General features: G+C 42.7%; 1 protein-coding gene and 1 pseudogene across 2 annotated transcripts in view; one reads left to right on the forward strand and one right to left on the reverse strand.

Annotated features, from left to right (window-relative positions):
• CNTNAP1 (contactin associated protein 1) overlaps positions 1-18,773 on the reverse strand; it is a 668,106-nt gene that overhangs the window by 104,521 nt on the left and 544,812 nt on the right. The window lies entirely within an intron of this gene.
• LOC141114246 (small nuclear ribonucleoprotein F pseudogene) lies at positions 8,510-18,390 on the forward strand (annotated as a pseudogene).

Below are 18,773 nucleotides of genomic sequence, written 5' to 3' on the forward strand. Positions count from 1 at the left end.
AATGCATCAGGGACGTGATCTACCGGAAGTGACGTGTGCGCTCCAGGAGCCGAGGAGGACCCAGGAAGTATATCGCTGCTGCTATACACAGCGAATGCTTCGTCGGCTTTCTGGTGACCAGAAGACCACACAGGCACAGTGCACTTTATATTTGCTTCATTGTCATTGCTCTCTGGTACGCATATTTTATATGGGGGGATGATTTGGATGAATAAACTTTTTAAGCAATATCACACTATGTGGACATTCCATTCCTCCCATATGGTTCACTGGAGCTATAGGGACGTTTAGGAGTGGTGGAGAACTATCATTATTATCCAAGGCTTTTCATTGCTGTATTTCTGGTGAGTGCATCCCCATTGGGAAGGTTTCCCTCACGTGGTGAAGTGTTTAGTGGAAGGCCCCCTTTACAGAACACAGTTGAAGCTTTGGTAGATCTCCTCTGCTAGCGTGTGTCTTCTCATATATGGACTATATATGAAAGCGTGTCCATTAGTTTTGAACATGAAGCGCTGCTGCAATATTTAAAGGGACTATTCATTTAAGACTTTTTATTATTGCCTTTTTTCACATTTTAACTATTTAGTAGTAGCTGCTTTCCAAAGTGTTTAGACTACATGAGTACCGTGTGTGTATTCTAGCCCAGGGCGCAGAGCGATGTTTTGGTAGGCGGTCATTACTAACATCTCTTTTATCTCTAAAGAATTTCTTTGAGAAAATAATAACTAATGCCGCGTACACACGAGCTGACTTTTCGACCGGACTGGTCCGACGGTCTATCCGACGGACTTTCGGCGGACTTCCGATGGACTTTCCTAACGAACGGACTTGCCTACACACGATCACATCAAAGTCCGACCGATTCGTACGTGATGACGTACAACCGGACTAAAATAAGGAAGTTGATAGCCAGTATCCAATAGCTGCCCTAGCGTCAGTTTTAGTCCGTCGGACTAGCATACAGACGAGCGGATTTTTCGACCCGCCTCAAGTCCGTCGGAAAGATTTGAAACGAGTTTTATTTCTAGGTCCGTCGGACTTTTGGGAAAAAAAAGTCCACTGGAGCCCACACGCGATCGAATTGTCCGATGGAGTCCGGTCCGCCGGACCAAGCCTGAGGGGCTTTCTGAGTCTAACCATTTTTTTTGGTCTTGCCCCCTTTGCTGCATTAAGTGTGGCAATATGTTTTGTTTTATTTGTACTATGGACTAAGCACTCCCATGGGTCGTCCATTATTTCCATACTTATAATCTCCCTTATATATTGTTGTACCTTCTGCCAGTATGCCCTAATTTTCAGACACTCCCACCATATGTGGGTCATTGTGCCTCTCATATTACAACCCCTCCAAGACCATGGGGATTTCTCTGGTTGGCATTTATGTGCTTTTACCATCTTGCTAAACATTTATAGTTAATTTCAATTGTGTTCATATCTGTTGCGAAACCATGTACAGCTCTCAGTACTTTACTCAATTGTTGCTCCTCCATATGTGTTCCTAATTCCTTTTCCCATATTCCAATGAATGGAGGTATTTTTGGCCCCGCCAGCCATGTGAGTATTTTATAGGTCTGTGAAATACAATGCTTCACTTTGGTTCGCGGGTTGCATAATTTTTCAACTGGATTGAATTCCTCCTCAGATCTGATTGGCTGTGACAATGTTTTAACAAAATGCTTAAACTGTAAATACCTCCATTCATTTAATACCATTAATTCTCCTTTGTCTTTTAACCCCTTCCCGCCGACCGTACGCACATATGCGGCCTCGGCTTTAAGGGCTTATACCGGGATGTTGCCTCCAGGTACCGTTTTTTTAGAGTGGGCAGTTGGCTCTTCAGGGATAACAACCGATGCGGCTAAAAGCCTCTCGGCTGTTATCCCGGAGGAGCGGGAGGGGACGCCCCCCCTCCCGCCTCCTTCTGCCTCTCTTTCCGGGCCTCCTGTCCCACCGGGAGATCCGAGCCACGATCAGGCACTTCCGCCGGCTAGAGTGAGACTGGAAGGAAGCTGGAAATGGCTTGCTTCCACTCTCTTGTGTGTAAACATGGACGTGACATCACAACGTCATTTCAGGTTTACTCGGTTGGCGCCAGTTTTCTTTTTAAATACAGTATTCAGAATCGCCGTTTTTGGCGAACTGAATACTTTGAAGTGCAAAGGAGGGATTGGGGGTCTTTTAGACCCCCAATCCCTCCATAAAAAGTACCTGTCACCACCTATTATTGTCACAAGGGATGTTTACATTCCTTGTGACAGCAATAAAAGTGATCACTTTTTTTTTTAAAGTGACAATGTAAAAAAATAAAAATAAATAAAATAAATAAGAAAAAAACATTTTTTAACCACTTCCTGCCCGGCCCATAGCAGATGACGACCGGGCGGTGGTTCAGTTATCCTGACTGAGCATCATATGACGTCCAGCAGGATAACATGTCACCGCGCACCCGCGGGAGCACGCATCGCGGCGATCGGTGGAGCGGTGTGTCAGTTTGACACACCGCTCCACCGATCTTGGTAAAGAGCCTCCGGTGGAGGCTCTTTACCACGGGATCAGCCGTGTCTAATCACGGCTGATCACAATGTCAATAGGAAGAGCCGTTGATCGGCTTTTCCTCACTCGCGTCTGACAGATAAACAATCAGCGCAGACCCCCCTCAGATCACCACACTGGACCACCAGGGATCGCCACTAGGACCACCAGGGAAGGGGCAACATGTGGATGGCCAGGTATGTACCCCATGGCCATCCACATGTGCCCAGTGTGCCCAGTCAGTGCCCAATCTGTGCCAATCAGTGCCCACAAATGGGCACTGATTGGCACCATTATGTTGCAGTGATGCCCAGCAATGCCACCCTTAGGGGCATCAGTGCAAACAATCAGTGTCATCAGTGCCACCCATCAGTGTCCATCGGTGCCACCTGTCAGTGCCCATCTGTGTCCATTAGTGCCCACCTATCAGTGCCACACGTGAGGTATCGTCAGAGTGAGAGCAATAATTCTAGCACTAGACCTCCTCTGTAACTCTAACCTGGTAACCTTTATTTTTTTTTTTAAAGTGCCGCCTATGGAGATTTTTAGGTATCGTAGTTTGTCGCCATTCCATGAGTATGCGCAATTTCAAAGCATGACATGTTAGGTATCTATTTACTCGGCGTAACATCATCTTTCACATTATACAAAAAAGGCTGACTTTACTGTTTAGTATTTTTTTAATTCATAAAAGTATCTTTTTTTCCTCAACAATTGCGTTTGAAAGACCGCTGCGCAAATACAGTGTGACATAAAATATTGCAACGATCGTAATTTTAGTCTCTAGATTCTCTACTAAAAAAATATAAATGTAATGTTTGGGGGTTCTAAGTAACTTTCTAGCAAAAAATACGGATTTTAACTTGTAAGCAACAAATGTCAGAAATAGGCTTAGGCATGAAAGGGTTAATTCCTGATAAGGGCTCATCTTTCCTCCTTTTGTAATATCTTTTAACTGTGCATTTTTGATCCATCTACCAAATTGTGCCCCATTTCCGGGTTAAAAATAATTTGTACCCTTGAGCAGTGTTGCCAACCGCCTGTATTTTTACAGGCAGCCCGTAAAAGCAGGGCACTTTTCCCCCTGCCTGTAAATGTCCGTAGCATGGAAAAAGTGCCAGTAAAAATGGCTGTGACCAGCTCAGCTTGGAACTGCGCATGCGCAATTCCCGGAGAAGCCCGAGAGCCAGCTGCCAGAGACGATCCGATCTGCACCTCTGATAATTGCTCCGCCCACCACCAGCTCTCAGCCAATCAGCATTACTGTAACCCTCCCTCCTCCTGCAGCTTGTCACATTTGACAAGAAGATGCGGGCAGCCAAAAGTGTGGCTCTACTGTATTGAGGCGGGCGGGAGTCTGCTCTGTTCCCTGTGCTTTACCATTACCATCACCCCTGCTTGTTCTCCTGGCCACACTGTGACAGAGGCGAGGCACAATAGTGGACAGTAATGTATAGTAACCTCTAGCAACCGAATGGTGGGCGGTAATGTATAGTAACCTCTAGCAACCGAATGGTGGGCAATAATGTATAGTAACCTCTAGCAACTGAATGGTGGGCAGTAATGTATAGTAACTGAATGGTGGGCAGTAATATATAGTAACCTCTAGCAACCGAATAGTGGACAGTAATGTATAGTAACCTCTATCAACCGAATGGTGGGCGGTAATGTATAGTAACCTCTAGCAACCGAATGGTGGGCAGTAATGTATAGTAACCTCTAGCAACTGAATGGTGGGCAGTAATGTATAGTAACCGAATGGTGGGCAGTAATGTATAGTAACCTCTAGCAACTGAATGGTGGGCAGTAATGTATAATAACCTCTAGCAACTAAATGGTGGGCAATAATGTGTAGTAACCTCTAGCAACTGAATGGTGGGCAGCAATGTATAGTAACCTCTAGCAACTGAATGGTGGGCAGTAATGTATAGTAACCAAATGGTGGGCAGTAATGTATAGTAACCGAATGGTGGGCAGTAATGTATAGTAAACTCTAGCAACAGAATGGTGTACAGTAATGTATAGTAACCTCTAGCAACCGAATGTATAGTAACAGTAATGTATAGTAACCGAATGGTGAGTGGTAATTTGTAGTAACCTCAGCAAGCAGTAATATTTAGTAATCTCTAGCAGCCAAATGGTGAGCCATAATGTGTAGTAACCCCTAGAGCACGTCTTGGTGCACAGATCAGGGTGCCAGCGCCAACAGCACCATTTACAGAAGCCGGCTTGGGTTGCACACACTGACCGCACGCAACTGGCCCGAAACTAGGGGGTGACACCAAGCCTAGTGATGCCACTGCCAGTAAGAGCTAGCAATACTTTGTGATCTTGTCACATAACTGTGTGTGAAGTTGAATCAGGGATGCAGTCAGCAGCAGTCTCTTTATTTTGTTTGCTGGGCAGGCTGAGGCTCTCTCTGTGGGGTCACGGCAGTCAGTCTGTCTCTCTGGCAATGTGGGAGCTGTCTCTCTTTGTGGGGTGATGTGGAAACTGTCTCTCTCTCTCTTTAGGGACATAAATTAAGGGGAAATCTCTCCAGTTTGACATAGTTACGTGGCACCAAATAAGTGATTGAAAACAAGAAGATGTAAACAGCTGCGACTTAGCTGCAAGATACACACATCAATAGACAATTTTTCAATATCAAGCCACGCTGTAAACTAAAAAAGTGACACATATGATACTATGACCTTATACAGATAAAACAGTGAAATATATAGCTGATCGAATAGCAACTGATTAAAAGTCCATTCAAATTGATAGTGTGTCTCCTATGTGCAAATATCACACACACAACACTCAAGAGTAATGATAAAAAAAGGGTCTGTCTTCCACCTCCACACAAACTGCCGCTTACCGGCTCCTATGGATCTCTTAAATATAGGAGATCGTATGCGCCTGTGGCTTGATACCCAGCCTGGGCCTTTGATTGTTCACAGTCAGGATCCCAGCACCTTTGCAGGATTATGTGGCTCAATCAGGAGGTTTATAGCAGATATTTCCCAGAAAAATAATAATAAAAGAGCTTCCATAGCATAAAACCAGACGGTATTTTATAAAAAAAAGGTAAAAGGTATTGCACTTACATTTATGTAAAAACATCATATTCAGAGTAAAGAATTAAGCCGGCCGGCTCTCTGTAACAGCCCGTGATTCTGGGACTTCCGTGTATCGAGGTGACGTAAGCATGCCGCTCCTCCCTACGCGTTTCGTCACACCTGCTGTCGTCCTGGGGCACGGGCAGTGTGCTGATTCACTGCTTAATATATCAATTGAACAGGAAGCTACACCTCGCTCTGGGCTTTTGAAGACACCCAAATCTGCCATTTTGCAGGTGGGTATATGCCCACAGTAAGTGGGACAGGTTTAGAAGCAAGAGACAAAACCAAAAAATGAACAATTTATTAATTGTACTATCAGCCAACCAAGTATATGATATTTAGGATAGGAAAAGGTGGACAAATCTGGATTTGCTTTCTGAATCAAATAATAATTTGCTGACACTAAACTTAAAAAACAACGCACTACAAAAAATACAAAATAAAAGTGAAGATATATAAGTGACGACATTAATGAAAAAATAGCCTATCTTAGCTAAAACAACTCATCCTGAAAAGCACATACATTAAGGAGTTGTAGTGACCCCTAATGTTACCGTGGATTGTATGAAATCCAATGATGTGCAAATTAAAATTGATAGATAAAATACGGATATGGATAAAATTCACTACCCGGCGACACTGACACTCAAGTATAACAGTGGCCCCTGGTGGTAGGAAAGTTACATGTACGTATACTATAGAAGGCAATAGACTAAAAAATGTCAGAGATCGCCGACCCATCATCACGGGCGGGCATGTGACCACCAAGTGGACTCAATCAGTGAAGTAGCCCTTAGTTAAGTCCAGAAATCAGTAGGGCCTAAATTGCATCAAAGCAATATTAATCCATGTACCGGAAACTAGGGAAATGTTACTTGTGGGGACACTTATAACCAAGGCACAGCGGTACCTATTAATATTTAAACTCTACATAGTCTCACCAACCTTAGCAGATTTAGAAGAACCATGTAGTAAGATTAAATTTGAATAAATTACAAATAAGTTGCAATTATCCATAAATAGAGACTAATAATCGCACCTGCAATATATTCTCATAAATAACAAGCTGCCTGCAAGTATCCATAGATAGATATAGATAATAATAATATGTGCTTGATGATTAATAATCACACATACACTATGTTCTCATAAAAATTCACTTGCCCCAGAGCCGAAAAGCAGGAGAGGAAACAGTAATCGCATACTGGAAGGTAAAGGAAGAAACTCAACCAGGGATAGTGAATAGGTTTCTTGAACAATTTCTAATTCATTGTCATCAAAAGCCCAGATCAAGCTTACAATGTCAATATATATCAAGAGTTATCTATAAAAGCATTCACATCCACATCAATATTAAGGCCAAAAGGGGTATAACACCGTACTCTATGAATCCATGCCATTTCTAACCTAGACAACTCTCTGATGTAGGCACTACCCCTCCAATGTGCGCTGAATTTATCAATACCTATAAATAGGGTATTGGAGGGATCCCTGTTCTGATGCACGGCGTAATGCTTGGATACCGAATGATGTTTAAATCCATTTCTGATATTAGCGATAATATAACTGGGTACTAACATTTATAGGTAAAGTTGATCCAGGGAAAATCCGATTGCCTCTTGGGGGATCAGTAAGGAATTTTTTCCCCTGCTGTAGCAAACTGGAGCATGCTCTGATGGGGTTTTTTGCCTTCCTCTGGATCAACTGTGGGTATAGAATTGGGTATATTGGATTGTACGATATTTTTTATTTATTTATTTTTTTTAATGGTTGAACTGGATGGAAATACACACCCAATGGGATGTAGCATTTCTTGAGACCTATATTAAACTAAATAGGTGGGAAGTATGTCCCCAAAAAGGCGAAATTAGAGTTGGAGGAATGGTTTCAATACTTCAATGAAGCAGGGGTCATTTTCCTGCTCGGGATGAGAACTATAGATCTCCAGCGAAGAATTCTCAGAATTCTGGCAAGTTTCAGAAAAAGGTAGAAGCCCCTCCCATCAGTCACCCTATAGAGGAGGTGGAACAGGGAGAGGGGGGCAACAATCTAAGAATTCAGGGTGGGGCCATCCACCTCCCCCTAGACACAATACCAATTACGACCAAGGATATGCTCATCAGTCCCACCAAGCACAATCTTTACCCTATGGTAGGGAATCTCCCCTCCTAACAAGGTTATGATATAAATAGGCATTCTAACAATGACTATGGACCACAGTACAATTACGCCCCTAATCAATATAATAGGAGCCAACAGGACATAGGTAGAAATTACTCAGAATACAAGTATAATATTGACACCCAGAACAGTTTTTTTCCTATTCATGATAGGGAAGGCCCTAACAATATGGACCCTACAGTGTATGACCAGAGGGAGTCACATTATGAGACATACAAATATAGGGGAAACATAGGGAAGAGACAAATCCAATAGGCTCAATGATGGAAATTCAAATTAAAAGAATCAAGGAATTAAAAGACCTGTCGAAGGCAAAGAGGAGCCAGAGCAGGGAGGAGAGTACAATCAAAAAAGAAAAAGAACTTAAAGGCTGATGGAATTTTTAATTTGGGTACTAAAACCCTATCTGATTCTGAGATTTCTTTATTAAATAAGGGTTTAAAATTTGCACCGCCAAGGAAATAAAATACATTTCAAACCTATATGGATATACACAGGTATGTACGCAAAATAAATATCAAAAGACATTTTGCGACAATACCTGTCAGAAATGCTGCATATACACTGTCCGAGTTCTGGACTGGCCAATGCATGTTTATTTAACCCCCCAGGTGTTTTGGCCCCATGTTTGAAAGTCTTTAGAGATGTGGTCTTGATGGATTTGGAATCGGTAAAAGTAAAAAAATCATAAAATGACCAAGGACCTGGAGGAGGGACTGAACTTGTTGTGTACTAACAAAGATCTGGTCATTCGCCCTGCTGACAAGGGAGGGGGGACAGTGATACTGGACAGATGTGACTATCTCAAGGAAATGCACAACATTGTTGATGACCAAGATACCTATATTTTAAATGGGACTCCGGTGGTGAAGTACAAAAAATCTCTGGAGGCATTGATCAAAAAGGAGCTGATCTCAATATTCTGAATAAGAAAGAGACACATACCGATCTTATATTGCTTGCCCAAGATTCATAAGAGTCTTACTTGCCCCCAGGGACGTCCTATTGTGAGTGGTATCGATTCAGTTACGTCCCGGGTGGGCAAGTATATAGACTTTTTTCTCAAACCACTTGTCCAACAGACCCCCTCATTTCTGAAAGATACTCATCATGTGATCAATTTATTGTCCCAACTTAGACCTACAGATGGTGTGTGGATGGTGACAGCTGATGTCACTTCTTTGTACACCACTATACCACACCACTTAGGTATAGGAGCAGTGAAATATTATCTACAAGAGTCATCTAAGATACCCATTATTCAGCAGAATTACATCATAGAACTGCTGGAATTCGCAGCAAGCCACAACTATTTTTGGTTCAACAACCAATTTTATGGCCAGAAATGTGGCGTTGCTATGGGAGCTAAATATGCCCCTAATTTAGCAAATGTATTCTTGGCGAAGTGGGAAGAAGAGGTGATATTCACTGATTGAAGTCCATTTTTAACATTTTGGGCCAGATATATTGATGATGTATACTGTTTTTATGGGAGGGTACTAATTTACAGCTGGAGGAGTTCTTTGTCATGCTCAACAACAATCAGAGTGGAATCAAGTTTACATACCATGCAAGTCAAGAAGAAATTAACTTTTTGGATTTGACTATATCCAAAAGAGGGGAGATATTTAATACCATTACTCACTTCAAAGCAACCAATAGAAATGCCTTTATACCTCTTGACAGCTGTCACTATGACCCTATAGGGTTCAAGCACAGATTCTAAAGGGCGGACTTGTAGAAAAAGGTTATGTGGCTGAAACCTTAGAGGGCGTTATTGAACAGGTGGGGATGATGGAGAGAGCAAGTCTCCTAGAGGAGAAAAGTAGAAAGGCAAATAAAGATAAATCATTCTCAGTACCTTTTATTACTACATTTTCCACCCAATATCACCAGATTAAAAACATCATACTTAAGCATTGGTATATATTGGGAAATGGTCGGATTATCAAGATATTCCTCCCCACCAAACCCCAAGTGATATTTAGGGGTGTTCCCTCACTTCGACCAAAAAATTGTCCTTTTTCCAAAACTTGACAGGGTATCATCAATGTAAATGCCAAGTAAAAAAGTACAACAGGTCAATTTCTATCAACCAGTACATCAGTGGCGCACTGTATTGAACCATTTATTACTTGCTCCATAGTGGGAGTAGTATACCTGTTACAGTGCCCTTTCGGACTGCAATATGTGGGCAGGACCAAACGTACTATGCAGATTAGCTTGGGAGAACACATCACTATTATCAGAAATGGTTTTAAACATCATTCGGTATCCAAGCATTACGCTGTACATCATAACAGGGATCCCTCCAAAACCCTATTTATAGGTATAGATAAGTTCAGTGCACATTGGAGGGGTAGTGCCTACATCAGAGGGTTGTCTAGGTTAGAAATGGCATGGATTCATAGAGTACGGTGTTTTACCCCTTTTGGCCTTAATATTGATGTGGATGTGAATGCTTTTATAGATAACTATTTATATACATTGTCATTGTAAACTTGATCTGGGCTTTTGATGACCATGAATTAGAAATTGTTCACGAACATATTCAATATCCCTGGTTGAGTTTCTTCCTTTACCTTCCAGTATGCGATTACTGTTTCCTCTCCTGCTTTTCGGCTCTGGGGCAAGTGAATTTTTATGAGAACATAGTGTATGTGTGATTATTAATCATCAAGCACATATTATTATTATCTATATCTATCTATGGATACTTGCAGGCAGCTTGTTATTTATGAGAATATATTGCAGGTGCGATTATTAGTCTCTAGTCATGGATAATTGCATTTGTAATTTATTCAAATTTAATCTTACTACATGGTTCTTCTAAATCTGCTAAGGTTGGTGAGACTATGTAGAGTTAAATATTAAAATTGAATAAAACAAACAAAAATACAATAATGTTGCGCTACTCACAAAAATTAAAAGATGACGCATAAAGCAGCCAGCATCCACAATGTAGTAACAAAGCAAAACAGATGGGTAATATAAATGCAGCGCTAAATAGAGGTGAACGGTGCACATAAATGTGACTACCAGACATATAAAAAAGTGGTGTAAAATAGGTGAAAAAATATTATAAACAATTTTTTTCATGAAATAACTATTTAGTCCATAGCCATATAAGTGTCCAACTCAGTGAGTGTTATAAACGTATAAGTGTCCAACAAGGTGGGATGATATGTTTATGGGTGGACAAGAAGTTAATCTTAGATGTCATAAATAAATCACAGGGATGGTGTCTCAAAACTCTTGTATGCCATGTAAATCACAGGGATGGTGTTCCAATAGTCGATATCCACAAAAAAGTATAGAAGGAGCAAATACCCTTACCGGAATGGGTGGACATGTTTGCCATACGGCTAGGTGTCATACAGGCTTGTGGATCAGCGATCCCAATGGAAGCTCGATGGGAGGACGTATACAGCAGGTTCTCCTGGTTCCTCTGTGGCAATCGTTGGTGAGCTGAGGGAGATGGATGATCCGGAACTCGATGTAGGTGTCTCACCCGCAAAGGTATGATGGAGGAATGCAGCCTTCAATCAGCCAGCATGGGGACCTTCAGTAAAGTGTTCATAATGGTTTCTCATAATTTATTCAGAAAATGACGATGCCTGTCAATAGAAAGCACCCTTTCAAACCTTTCCCGGCAAATCAGCATCACCTCCTCTTTGCTAAAGAATCTTTAGCAAAGAGGAGGTGATGCTGATTTGCCGGGAAAGGTTTGAAAGGGTGCTTTCTATTGACAGGCATCGTCATTTTCTGAATAAATTAAATCTTTAAATTGGAGAGTTCTCCATATTCTTTTAGCTATTTGACTAAATTTGGGAGAGTTATTCTAGGATTGAATATATAGGTCAAAACGTTGTCGGGATATGCCGCTATTGTATGTTCTTTGTCTCCGCTCTTCACTTCCCTTATGTTCGTGCTGTTCCGTATGGTTGCCCAAAGTGGCTTCAATGACAGCACAAATGGAAGAGGCATGAGCGATGGCACCCCTGCCTTGTTCCATTATACAGTTCAAAGAGAGGTGAAAGGCTCCCATTCATCTTAACTAAAGCTGTAGGATGACTATATAACTCTTTTATCTATTGGGTCATCTTGGGACTTTTCAGCATCAATTGACAAGAGTAGATCTGGGGACTTTCCACCTCTCGATTTATGCATTAGGAGTAATGTTCTTATTCCGTTATCTTTGCCCTCTCTCCCTGGGATAAACTCAGTCTGGTCTGCATGGATCCACTCAGGCATCAACTCTTTTAATCTAGTGGCTAAGACTTTTGCATATAGTTTTGTATCAGTGTTTAACAGCGCTATTGGTCTATGGCTAGAGCACAGAGTCACATCTTTTCCCTCTTTTGGTATCACTGTAACATAAGCCTGCAGTGACTCTTTCCTCATCTCCTTTCCTTCTATTCCATTCATGTATGAGCATAGTTTTGGAACTAATTGGTCTTTAACCACTTCCATACCAGGCCTATTCTGGCACTCCTCTCCTATATGTAAAAATCATAATTTTTTTGCTAGAAAATTACTCAGAACCCCAAACATTGTATATATTTTTTTAGCAGACACCCTGGGGAATAAAATAGAGGTTGTTGCAACTTTTTATGTCGCATGGTATTTGCGCAACTATTTTTCAAACGCTTTTTTGGGGGGAAAAACTGTTTCATGAATTAAAAAATAACAAAACAGTAAAGTTAGCCCAATTTTTTTTGTATAATGTGAAAGATGATGTTATACCGAGTAAATAGATACCCAACATCTTTAAAATTGAGCTCACTCATGGAATGGCACCAAACTTTGGTACTTAAAAATCTCCATAGGCGACGCTTTAAATTTTTTTTTACAGGTTACCAGTTTAGAGTTACAGAGGAGCTCTAGTGCTACAATTGTTGCTCTCTCTCTAACGCACGTGGCGATACCTCACATGTGTGGTTTGAACGGCGTTTACATATGTGGGCGGGACTTACGTGTGTGTGTCTTAAAAAAAATTATTGATCATTTTTTTCCTATTACAAGGAATGTAAACATCCCTTGTAATAGGAACGGTGGGTGACAGGTCTTCTTTATGGAGAAATATGGGGTCTATAAGACCCCACATCTCTCCTCCAGGCTGGAAAGCATCAGATTAAAAAAAATGAATGATCCTATGCTTTCCAGCCAAGATCACGGCTTTGTTTACATCCGAGGCCCGGACTTGACGTCATAACATCGTGCCCGTGGCGGCGGATTCTTTCTCCGGGTCCCCGATGGAACGGGAGAGCCCAGAGAAGCACCGAAGGGTGGCAGAAGGGGGGAATGTCCCTTCCCGTTGCCTGTAAGAACAATCAAGTGGTGGAACTGCTGCTATGATCATTCTTACGGTGCACAGAATCGCTGGCTCTAAAAGATGATATCTGAATAATGCCTGTAGCTGCAGGCATCATTCAGATATCCCCTGCATTTTTCTTGACCTTATTCTCTTTCTCACATATGCAAGCTTGGGTAGGTAGCCCACTGTTCTGTTGTCACTTTTTGTCCAACCACACACTCCCCTCTTCCCCTTTGTTTCTTGCTCCCCTGCCTACCTTAATTTGCACCTGTTCCTTTTATTGCTTTAGAGCCCTTTTTCGTCTCTCCTCCGTTTATTTCATGCAATTTCCTACTTCAAACGTTTGTTCTGTGTAGTTTAGACTTCTGATATTCATTATAATCTTAAGGAGATGAATAAACGGATGGATTTCTATACAGAGTTAGTTTTTAGGCACTAAGATAAGGTACCAGTCTAGAAATTGTAATTAATTTCAGGGCGAGAGGTAAAAGAAAGCTTGTTTACTCACAGATCCTTGTTTTGGGGGGGCCAAGCAGGTGACTTTCCACTCCAATTCCCCTCTATTTTTAGGGTTTCAGGCACATCCGCAAGATCAGGCTTTTGCCTCCTCACATTCGGCTTGGCTCTAGGAACACATCCAGGCTATGCAGGGATGGGGGGAAGGATTATCTATTCCATATAGTGGATGGGTTTTTCCCTGGAGCACCTAGCACAAGCTTCTCATTGGTTCCATATACAGGACCTCCTTACAGCTCTAACAGTAAAGAACCCCTTATGCAGTTTAACATTGAATCTCTTCTTGTCTAACTTCATTGTGAAAAAATTGTTTCTTTCCAAAGACCTAGCCACCATTTAAGGATTTGTATATTGTGATCATATCCCTTCTTAAAGTGATTATAAAAAGCCTAAACATTTTGCATTCCTTGCATTAGGGTAAAATATGTTTAGGCATTAGTATCTCCCCTCACTCAGCTTTTACTTACCTGAGCCCTCAATCGATCCAGCTCTGTGCCCATCTGCAGCTATTCTCTCCCCTCACTTCCTGGTCTCCCACTGCTGTCAATCAATCCCAGTGACTAGGGAGCGGGGGGGGGGGGCGTGGATGAGTCCCACCGTCTGTGTCAATAGACAATGACATGGGAGTGAGCTTGCATTTGTTCCCCCTTTTATAGAAATCAGCTTTCAATGGGAGCACTCACCAGAGGGGAGGAGCCAGGAACCCTGGCGGGGGATCAGAGAAGAGGAGGTTTCTGTCCGCTCTGTGCAATTCCATTGCACTTAGCAGGTAAGTACACACCTGTTTGTTATTTAAAATTTACAGTTATAACCACTTTAAAAGCCTCTTTTCCAGGGTGTATAAGTTTAATGTTTGTAGCCGGTTCTCCACCCGCCCTTTATTAGTTTTGTTGCCCTTCTCAGGATTTTCTCCATTTCAAAGACATCCTTTCTGAGGATTGGTGGCCGAAAGTGAACATAAAATTCCTAAACCAGTGTTTTGTAAAGTGGTAGAGTTATGCCCTTTCCGACGGAAATTCCGAAACTTCCGACTGTGTGTGGGCTCCATCAGACTTTTTCCATCAGAATTTCCGGCACACAAAGTTTGAGAGCAGGCTATATAATTTTCCGACAACAAAATCCGTTTGCGTAAATTCCGACCGTGTGTGGACAATTCTGACGCACAAAGTGCCACGTGTGCTCAGAATAAATTAAGAGACGAAAGCTATTGGCTACTGCCCCATTTATAGTCCCGACGTACGTGTTTTACGTCACCACGTTCGGAACGATCAGATTTTCCGACAACTTTGTGCGACCGTGTGTATGCAAAACAAGTTTGAGACAACATCCGTCAGAAAAAAATCCATGGATTTTGTTGTTGGAATGTCCGATCAATGTCCGAACGCGTGTACAGGGCATGAGAGTTTTCTAGTCTCTAGAGAACTCTGATAGTATGAGCTACCTGCCATATTTCCTAATTTTGTTCCTGCCGACCTTGGAAAGTGGTGTTTGTACTTCTCATTTGCTGTATCCATTGTAATTACAGCTGGGCAAACAGTTCGAACCGAGCAAAAGTTTGGAAGTTTGGCCCGAATTTGCGACTCGCTCAGCGGGAAGTTCGCCCGCTGAACACCCCACAATGCACTGCGTGCTGCACAGTGCATTCTAGGGTCCTAACTGGATGAAGCAATGCACCTGACCGCTGGTCAGGTGCAAGGCTTTGCCCAGTCAGCGCACAGAGCACAGTCAGAGCCATAATTGGACAAAGTCATGATGGCTCAGTGCTCATAAACCCACCCCACGCTATAAAAAGTTTCTTCCCACAGGAACCTTTTGCAGTGTGTTGGAGTGGAAATAAAGCAGGGCTCTTTTCGCTATTAGTGAGTTAGTGTGTTATTGTGACTCTGAGTGTAGAGTATCAGTGTAGTGTTAGTGTAGTCTGAGTATAGCGTGAGTATAGTGTAGTGCAATGTTAACCACTTCACGCAAAATCACGTACCTGTACATCATTTGCTTGAAGTGGTTATACCGGGGTGACCGAGGTGCAGTCGCAGGCATCACAATGGTAGTTTTTTAGAGCTAGCGTTTGGCTATCTCATGATAACAACCAATGCGGCTAATGAAAAAGCGCATATATAAGTTAAGTTGTGCCTGCAAATGTAAACGGTGTTCAAATCACACATGTGAGGTATCACTGCGATCGTCAGAGTGTGAGCAATAATTCTAGTAAAAGACCTCCTCTGTAACTCTAAACAGGTAACTGTTAAAAATGTATAAACGTCTGGTGGATTCTGCCCCTTCTGTGAATTTGCAGAATGTGCTGTACCACAATGGAAGGTATTTCTTTGCACGTAAGGCCATTCCAGTTCTGTACCATCACAGGGAAGGCAATGTTTTGGCATCATTGGGCAAGGCAGTCAGCAGCAAGGTCCACTTTACTGCTGACACATGGTCCAGCAAGCATGGTCAGAGACAATATATTTAGTTCACAGCACACTGAGTAACTCTGCTTGCAACTAGAAAGGATGCAGGACAAGGCTCAGTGCTGGAGCTTGTTTTGCCACTACGCCTCCATACAGCTGGTGGTGATGATGTGAGCTCTGTCAGCTCTACCCACTCCTCCTCCTCCATGCCCTCCTCTGCTGAATTGTCCTATGAATGACCAGTACCCTTTAAGCATTCAAGGGGCTTCAGCTGGTCTGTCTAGGGGACAGGAGCCACACCGGAGCAGGTATTCTTTCAGCTCTGCAGGGGTAGGGCCAGAGATGGTTCATGCCAAGGAAGCTTGAGCCAGGAATGGTGATGTGCGATAATGGCACTAACCTACTGTCTGACCCTTAGACTGGGAAAGTTGACACATGTGGCATGCCTGGCGCATGTCCTCAATTTGGTGGCGCAGCATTTCTAAAACAGGTACCCAGGTTTGCAAGATCTTATAAGGCAGGCCAGAAGAGTCTGTAGCCATTTCAGGGGCTGTCATACACAGCCAGTGCTCGGTTAGCTGAAATTAAGAGGAATTCCACCTGCCCATAAACAGCCTGATTTATGACATGCACACCAGGTGGAACTCAACTTTGGCAATGCTGCAGCGGCTGCACATGTAGCAGAGGGCCATCAACAAGTACCTGTTTGAGTATGGCACAGGCTCAGGGGAGCTCGTGCTTTCTTTCCCCACGCCAATCGCTGCTGATAAAGGATGCATGTACTGTACTGTCACCATTTGAGGAGGCAACAAGGATGGCGAGCCGTGACAATGCATGCATCAGTGGCACTATCCCTCTTGTGCTCCTGCTGGAGCATACTCTGCATGGCATTATGGACAGAGCAATCGAAGTAGAGCAGTGGGAGGAAGAGGAGGATTTCCATTCTTGCCACGCCACAGAACACACAAGAGGAGAGGGAGGAGGATTCTATCAGTTTTGGAGGCATTGAAGCAGAGGAAGACATATTTCAAGAGATGGTTTTCAGTCCCCAGAAACCTTGGGAGTATTACATGGCTGGGAGGAGGCAATTCCAGATAGTGTAATCCTCAGTGACCCCAAGGACCCTGCTTCTCATGCCTCTGCAAATTTGCAGTGCATGGGCTCCCTTATTCTTCAAACCCTGCAAAAGGACCCGAGAATTTGTGGCATTAAGGAGAAAGATCATTATTGGTTGGCAACCCTCCTTGACCACCATTACAAGGGGAAAGTCTCTGAACTCATCCTGCCCTCGCAGAGGTAGCGCAGGATGAAATATCTTGAAAAAACCTTAAAGAAGAGCTTATGTAACACCTTTCCAAAGGTTACAGTCTCATGGAAAAGGTAGTTTTGAGGCTTCTGTTGGTCAGGAGGACCGGTGGAGAAGGGGGCCGCCACAGTGATGCATTTAAAAAAAAAATGTAGTCCTCGATTTCCAGGGCTGTCAGTTTCCAAATCCCATCAGCAGCGTCTGCATCATATGGTGTAAAATTATCCACTGGGTTTATGGGTCATGAGAATAGACCACTGGCCAGAACTTGCCCAGTATGAAATTGAGCTGCTGGGCTGCCCTGCATCCAACATGCTTTTCAAACGGGCATTCAGTTCTGCCGGAGGTTTTGTGACAGATAAAAGAGCGTGTCTGTCCACAGATTCTGTTGACCGACTGACATTTGTCAAAATGAATCAGTCCTGGATTAGCAGCAGCTATGAAGCTCTTGATGCCGATGTTACTGATTAAATGTTTTTGGGATCTGGAATCTCTGCAAGACTGTCTAGGCTGCCTAGCTTTGTTGTGTTGATTTTTATCTTGAAGTAATTTTTTGGTATAGGTTTTATGGGCACAATTAATACCCAAGGGCCAATTTTTCCACACCTATTTGACAGGTGCATATGCATTCAATTTTTTACAGAAAGGACAATTCTTGCTTTCATCAAGAGTACCTTTAGCCATTTCATACTCTCTCTGGCAGTGTGTTCTTGGAGCATTCTGCTGGGAAATTTTCCCTTCCTTTCACTGGTCTGTAGATCAGCAGACGGCTTCAGTTTGCCACTAAACACAAAACCATTCCTTAATGGCCTTACTGGTAAGCCACTAATGGTGAAACTAAAATGGGGTATGGAATACAAGGGATACCTGGTCCCTATGGATGGCTACATGAACATGCAGCTTGCCAATACAGAAGAGTATATTGATGGTGCATTATCCGGACATCTTGGAGAAGTTCTAATAAGGTGTAATAATGCATTGTATATACGAAGAGTAGAAGAGGAGGAAGAAAATGGGGAGATGAGAGAATAAAGCAATTTTCAAATTAGTTTTGTAGATTTATTTTGAAACTTCTCTTTTGAGGTTATTGTTGGACATTGTTTGGGTCTTTATTGGCGTAGAGATGACATTGGAAGCTATGGGAGGTTATCAAGTGACCAAGAGAGGAGGTGTAGATAGAGAAGAGAAGGGGTCTAAGAACAGAGCCTTGGGAGACTCCTGCAGAAAGAGAAAGTGGAGGAGGTGCTGTGATAGATAGGAGGAGAACCAGGAAAGTGCAGAATCTTAAAGGCCAAGGGAGTGGAATTTACTATGGAGGACAGTGGTCAACAGAATCAAAGGCAGCGGAAAGGTCCAACAGTAAGAGTATAGAGTAGTGTCCATTGGTTTTAGCAGTCAGTAAATCATTTTTTTTT

The sequence above is a fragment of the Aquarana catesbeiana genome, linkage group LG12 (assembly GCF_042186555.1).
Source record: "Aquarana catesbeiana isolate 2022-GZ linkage group LG12, ASM4218655v1, whole genome shotgun sequence".
Classification (NCBI taxonomy): Eukaryota; Metazoa; Chordata; class Amphibia; order Anura; family Ranidae; genus Aquarana; species Aquarana catesbeiana.